The following is a 7,568-nucleotide window of genomic DNA, read 5'->3' as shown; positions in this document are numbered from 1 at the left end:
CGAAGTAAATCTTCCTGTCTCTCTGTGTTTGTTATTTCTTTATTCCACTGCGTTTTTACTCGTTTGTTTTACGAATCGAAAGATGTAGCCACGAACGCTATTCACCCCCCCCTCTAGCGTGGTCTCGATCCAACAATTGGTATCAGAGCGGGGTCGTTTTGAATTGGTGCAACCACCTTTCAAAACAAATTTTTCTTTCGATTTTATATTTTTCGGAGTCAATTAGAATTTAGCCTTAAAGCTTTATTCTAATTCTTTTATCGAATCGGCTTTTGCCCGAAGTTGGTGCAACACCACTCGAGCTCGTTATTATTACTATTCTTTATTCTCGCACTACTAATCCAAGACGTAGTCTTGGAACATATATTTTTTTTTGTTTTGTTGCATATTACAAATGGCTCAACAAGAGGGGTTCAGTACTGTTGTTCCCCACTATTCTCCGGAGATGATTTCGGTTATTGGAAGGGAAGAATGGAGACGTATCTGAAGATTCAGTTCGAAACATGGATGATCATTAAGACGGGACTTCAGCTACCTTCCGATGACGACGGCAAACCAACCCCCTGCGAGAAGTGGGACGCCTCTCTAATCAAAAAGGTGGAAGCCGACGCCAAAGCTACCTGCACCCTCCAGTGCGGCCTTACCAAAGAAGAACTCAACAGAGTCGGCCTGTTCTCTTCCACAAAGGAGCTCTGGGAAAAGCTAGTCGAACTCCACGAAGGCACTAACGACACCAAGGTAAGTAAAAGAGATCTTTTACTTAATAAATTATATAATCTAAAGATGCAGGAAGGCGAGACGGCAAGTTCTCTACATGCGAGAATCCAAGACATCCTCAATTCTCTTCACGGAATCGGACAGAAGATAGAGAATCGGGACGTCATAAGGTATGTTTTAAACTCATTTCCAAGGAACACATTGTGGGCATCAATGGTAGATGCCTACAAAGTTTCCAAGGACTTGTCTTCAATAAAATTAGATGAATTATTTTGTGAATTTGAACTTCATGAGCAGACTAATGCACAGCCAACCGAGAAAGGTATTGCGTTGGTTGCAGGTACAAGTCGAACACGGGAACCGAGATCACGACGAAGAACGGAACCGGAGTCGGAGGTTGAACCAGACTCAGACGATGAAGACATTGAAATTACAACCGAGCTGGTAAACCTCGTAAAGAAGCTCTACAAAACGAAGGGCTTCAACAAAAGAGATCTAAAAAAGGCAGTAAAAACGAAGGAAGGTTTACAGAACTCAAAGATGAAGTTTGAAGTTACATGCTACAGCTGCAACCAAAAAGGGCACATCAAATCCAACTGCCCTAACCTGAAGGAGGTCAAAAAGCAAAGAAGGAAAAAGGTCCTTAAGGCAACATGGGACGAATCTTCATCGGAGGACGACGACGAGCTCGAACAGACGAGTCTACTCGCATTAATGGCCCGGGACCAAATCGTCGAATCCGGAAGCGAGAGCGAGTCTGAGGCGGAGTCCGAGCAAAGCCACGAATCCGTATCCGTTTCCGAAGGACCAGACCCCACTGTAAGTATCTCCCGGTTAAACATTTTAGTTAGTTATTTATTGCGCAAATTAGCTAAGTCAAACCTGAAAGTTAAGTCACTTCTAAAGGAAGTATCTGTCCTTAAAGAAGTGGCTGACACTAAAACCTTACCTGACCAGAGTCAGACTGAATTTCCAACTCAAGTTCATAAACTTGAGGAAGAAAATTCAAGTCTAAAAAATCAGGTTAAAGATTTAAAAACTACTTTAGAACGGTTTTCTTTGGGCTCCAAGAACTTGGACTTAATTCTTGGGACACAAAGGGCCATTTACAATAGAACTGGGCTAGGATATAAAAGTAAATATAAATCTTACTTATCCTTAATAAACAAACAAAGTAGTAACACAGCCCAAGCATGGGTCCCCAAGTCCAAATTGATCAATCAAGTTGGACTTGGTCAATACTGGGTCCCGAAGGATCAAATACATTACCTCGATAGATCATATCGAGGCCGTGATCCAGGGGGAGCAAAAATTAAATTCAAAATTAAATTATAAATTCAAAAATTAAATTCAAAATTCGAAATTAAATTATAAATTCAAAAATTAAATTCAAAATTCAAAATTAAATTATAAATTCAAAAATTAAATTCAAAATTCGAAATTAAAATTATAAATTCAAAAATTCAAAATTCGAAATTAAAATTATAAATTCAAAAATTAAATTCAAAATTCGAAATTAAATTATAAATTCAAAAATTAAATTCAAAATTCGAAATTAAAATTATAAATTCAAAAATTAAATTCTAAATTCGAAATTATAAATTCAAAAATTAAATTCAAAATTCGAAATTAAATTATAAATTCAAAAATTAAATTCGAAATTCGAAATTAAATTATAAATTCAAAAATTAAATGAAATTCAAAATTCGAAATTAAATAATTAAATCAAATTAAAAGGAAGGCTCCAGATTATCTGGCACCTCCGAACTTAATATACCCGATAAGGGTAACCAAGAGTAGACCACCCGGCAGGGTAATTGAGGTTAGGTAAAATGACCTAGGTTTAACTTGACCCACGGTACTGGTGAAATTTTTTGGATGATAGTACGTTAGGGAAGCTTGGGCATCGCATGTCTAGGAAGATATGGCTTCGACCTGGTGCATTTGGCCAAGTGGAACTGACCGAAGCTACCCTTAAAATGGATCCTAACTAGTTAGACCAAGGGTTAGTATTAAGTTCAGTGGGTAGGACTATTTGGAAAACCTCGAAGGCATGGTTACTTTAATGAGCTCCGTGTGACTCACCATAGCCTAGAAGTTTATCCAAAGAATGCTTACTTGTTGAACCCAAAGCTAAACCTGAATCTAATACAAAGTTAAACCAGACCTTTGAATTCAACAATAAATCATCTCACATCAATTATAGGATTCCCTGATTGACAATTTAGATCGGGTGAGATGACTAAGCAAACTAAATTTTAAATCTTACTTAAAGTTAAGTTAAACATCCTTCAAAATCAAATTAATTCAAATATCTCCAACCTAATCAGTGTTAATCAAGTTAAATTTATAATAATAATAATAATAATAATAATAAAAACTTTAAAACACTTTTCTAAAACAATTGCAACAATATGACCAATTATTGTTAACTTAGCCTGGGTAAGATAAAATTCTAAGGAGTCCACTTCAGTCAAACTATCTTTTTATCCATTAACAAGAAACCAATTCATTCACTTTATGTGTAGGAGTTGGATCAATGGATGTTGGATAGTGGATGCTCCAGACATATGACTGGAGATAAATTGAAGTTTTCAATGCTCAAACTAAAAAATTTAGGATCAGTTGCATTCGGCAACAATGGTCAACTTAAAGTGATCGGGAGAGGTAATATCGAACTCAGCTCCGATTTTATTATTAGAAAAGTTCTGTTAGTTGAAAATTTCAATTTTAACTTACTAAGTATAAGCCAATTGTGTGATAGCGGATACTTAGTCACTTTTGACAAAGCTAGATGTTTAGTCAAAAATATTGAAAATCCTGAAATCACACTTAAGGGACTTAGGAAAAATAATATGTACTCAATCAATCTACCCACATCCTCAATAAAGTGTTTAATAACACAGGAAGAGGAAACTGACTTGTGGCACAGAAGACTGGGTCACACTCACACTAGACTCATTTCAAAAATGAGTCATAATGGTCTAGTTAGAGGTTTGCCCAAAATAAAATTCATTGAAAACTCAATCTGTAATGCTTGTCAACAAGGAAAACAAACTAAGTCAACACACAAATCAACAAATCTAGAAAGAACCAACTCGTTACTTGAGCTCCTTCACCTTGACCTATTTGATTCACATGGAGCCAAGTCACTAAGCAAGAACCAGTATTGCTTAGTAATAATTGATGACTACTCTAGGTTTACATGGGTAAGATTCCTAAAAACAAAAGATGAAACCTATGAAATATTTAGTAATTTTTGCAAACTAATAGAAAATGAAAAAGATACTAAAATTAAAAGAATAAGAAGTGATCACGGGGGAGAATTTGAAAATCATAGATTTACTCAATTTTGTAAAATAAATGGATACCTACATGAATTTTCATGTCCTAGAACCCCTCAGCAAAATGGTCTAGTGGAACGTAAAAATAGAACACTACAAGAAGCCGCTAGAACTATGTTAAATGAATATAATTTAAATCACCAATTTTGGGCTGAAGCAATAAATACTGCAAATCATATTCAAAACAGAATTTTAATCAACAAATTTCACAAGAAAACCCCTTATGAACTATATTATCATAAAATTCCTAACTTAAACTATTTAAAAATATTTGGGTGTAAAGTTCACATTTTAAATACTAAAGATTATTTAAGAAAATTCACACTCAAATCTAACCCAGGAATATTTTTAGGATACTCCTCAAATAGTAGAGCCTATAGAGTCTACAATCAAAACACCCTAAAAGTTGAAGAAACAACTAATATAATATTTGATGAAGAAAATAATCTACCAAATATAAATGTGAATGTTGAACCAAGAAATATAGAAGATGATGAAATTCAACCAAATCTTAATAAACCAAAGGAACCAGCCCCTGACCCAATTATAAGACCAACTAGGGCCAGTACCTCTCATCCACCTGACCAAATCTTGGGTGATCCAAACCTAGGAGTCAGAACTAGATCTTCCTATAGAATCCATAGTCAGATTGCCCTAATTTCTAAAATTGAACCTAAAACAATAGAAGAAGCACTACCCGACCCGGACTGGATCATAGCTATGCAGGAGGAATTAACACAATTTGAAAGAAACTAAGTCTGGAACCTTGTACCTAAACCCATAGATAAATCAGTAATAGACTGTTTTACTTCAATCTTGATTGACTATACCTCAATCTAATAGATCAGTCTCTTAATAACATTTTCAAAATTCTAGGCAAAATTGATTTACCAAAATCACCACTTTACTAGACTTTCGAAAGTTGGATTTAGTCTAGGATTGTACCCTTAGAAATCATGTTCCTCCAGGACTCAGCCAGAGCATCTCACAAACACCTAGGTTTACCTTGATTGTGTTTGTAAAACATAGAACGGTGTGAGATGCATAGGGTACAACCTGGACTCAAGAATGCTTATTTCTGTGCATCAATATGAGTCTGGGCATTAAATACATAATTAACAGTAATCAAATCAAGTCTTCCAGCCTTAGTCAAATCTAACTGGATCAATTGACTTGACTTGACTAACCAGGTGAACACTGTTGCCCTCTAGGCAATCAGCAAGTAGCTAAATGGTTAGACAGTTGGTGGAGGCAATATTAAAGTTTAAGCATGTTTGTACTTAAGGGCTCTGATACCTGATCAAAACCAAATCTTGACTCATGCTTGGACTTTAGAACACCGAAACCTTACTAAAACTAAATTAAGGTTATCTCTTCTCCTTTGCCTTAAGTATTCCTGAAATTTATCTCAAAAACATTCCTTACTCAAAAACATTCCTTAAACAGTTTTATCAAAATTTTCTCCAAACTTAACTTTCAAATATCTTCTTCTTTGAATTTTTTTTTTAAACCCTTTTGAAAATTCATTAAGTTGTTAAAGCTTTAAAAATTATTTTTCCTTGCAAATTTATTTGAAAATCACAGAAGTTGAAACTTGTATTTTGAAAATTTTTCTATGAAAATTTTGGAAACCAATGTTTTTCTATAGACTCTATAGACTCAAAAAGAGCTCATGTTTTTCTATGTCTATTCAAACAAAATAAATTCTAAGGTGTTGTCCTTCACTTCCCTTACCTAAGTTAAAATGTTTTTAATTCTGTCTTGAAAATTAAGTTTTTCAAAACTAGCTCATTTTTGATATATGGGGGAGAGTAGAGAAATTCAAAGTAGAAATTTAAAAAAAGGAAACCCTGTATTAAGGGGGAGCTTCACAAAAAGTTTAAGTGTTAGCTTAAGTTAGGCGTTCATTTGAATTTAGATACTTAAGCTTGCTTAATATACTTATGCATTTGTTTTTTCACTTAACTTTGAATCTGGGTTGCCATAATCAAAAGGGTGTTGGTGCGGGAAGCATCCGACGATCGAACCTGAATTTTGATAATGGCAAAGGATTCAAAGTTAAGGGTTGTTGTAATCTAACATGGTTGAATGAGTATTTCAGGAAAGTCCTAGCTGCGGTTAGGCAAAGGGAAAAACCCTAGGGGGTGGTAACCCTAGGTCATAGGGGGTGGTAACCCTATGCGGAAAGTCTTGGCAGGTCGATAGCTTCAGGCAAAAGTCCTAGGGGTGGTAACCCTAGGTGGAAAGTCCTGGTGTCGCGAACCAGGTGAAAGTCTGGACTAGCCGGGAAGCGGATGTCCAGCAGAAAGTCCGGAAGCATCGAGTGCTGAGCAAAAGTCCAGTCGATCTGGAGGATCGACTGGCAACAGGTAAATCTCCTGAGTGGAGTAGGTGAGGACGCGTTCCCCGTAGAGGGAACAGTAGGCGTCGGGTCGACCTAGGATTTCCGGTTGGAAATCCGAAGTCAGACTCGGACAGTCCGAAGACTGTCAATTCTTCTTTACGATGTTTTGTCTTATTCTAACACTGTCTTGCAGGGGATTTTGCTCGGACTAACCTTTGTTTGCAGGTGAGGAACCTGCTGGAAAAAGGCTGTCCGGGCGCCCGGGATGGATCCGGGCGCCCGGAGGTCCGGGCGCCCGGGACCAAAGTTTATCCCCTGCGCGAAGTTGACACGTGCAGCATCCTGGTTGGCTGGCCACGTCACACTCCAGGCGCTCGGAAGAGATCCAGGCGCCCGGAACATCATATAAAAGAAGGGTCAAGGTGCAGCTTCAAAAAGACAAGAATCTAAGTAATCTCCCTGCGACAAGCTGCTAACGACTCGATCCAGAAAGTGCTGCAACGACACCCCGACAACCCGGAGCTTCGATTTAGTCTTTTGTTGTCGGTATAATCTGTTTACTGCTTTAAATTGTAGTTAATCTGTAATAGTTTTATCGTGCTTATAGTTGTTGCCCACGGAAAGCGATCAAGGATCGCGGGCCTTCGAGTAGGAGTCGCTTTAGGCTCCGAACGAAGTAAATCATTATGTCTCTTTGTGTTTGTTATTTCTTTATTCCGCTACATTTTTACTCGTTTATTTTACGAATCGAAAGAAGTAGCCACGAACGCTATTCACCCCCCCCCCCTCTAGCGTGGTCTCGATCCAACAAATGGGAGTTAGACATGAGAAGGTGGCCGGCCACTTGAATGAGGAGAATAATTTTCATTTTGAAAATTATTCCATCATTCATTCCTTCTTCTTCCTCCTAGAGTTCTTCTTGCTCTCTCCCTCTCCTCCTTCCTTGGCCGAACCACATAGGTGCTAGCACACCTTGGTTTTTGGTCACCTCCATCTAGTGTGTCCGTGTGGATACTTCTAGAGGACAGTACGCTTGACGGTCTTGAGATCCGGCACCATTTGGACGAGCGGGATTCGCGTGGGGCGCGCATCAAGGGTAATGATCTTAACTTTAGTGTAGATCTAAAGTTTTTACAAACTCGTACAAGAAAAAGGTTTTTCGA

This window comes from Zingiber officinale, chromosome 2B (genome assembly GCF_018446385.1).
Source record: "Zingiber officinale cultivar Zhangliang chromosome 2B, Zo_v1.1, whole genome shotgun sequence".
Classification (NCBI taxonomy): Eukaryota; Viridiplantae; Streptophyta; class Magnoliopsida; order Zingiberales; family Zingiberaceae; genus Zingiber; species Zingiber officinale.
Note: the sequence above shows the minus strand (reverse complement) of the source record.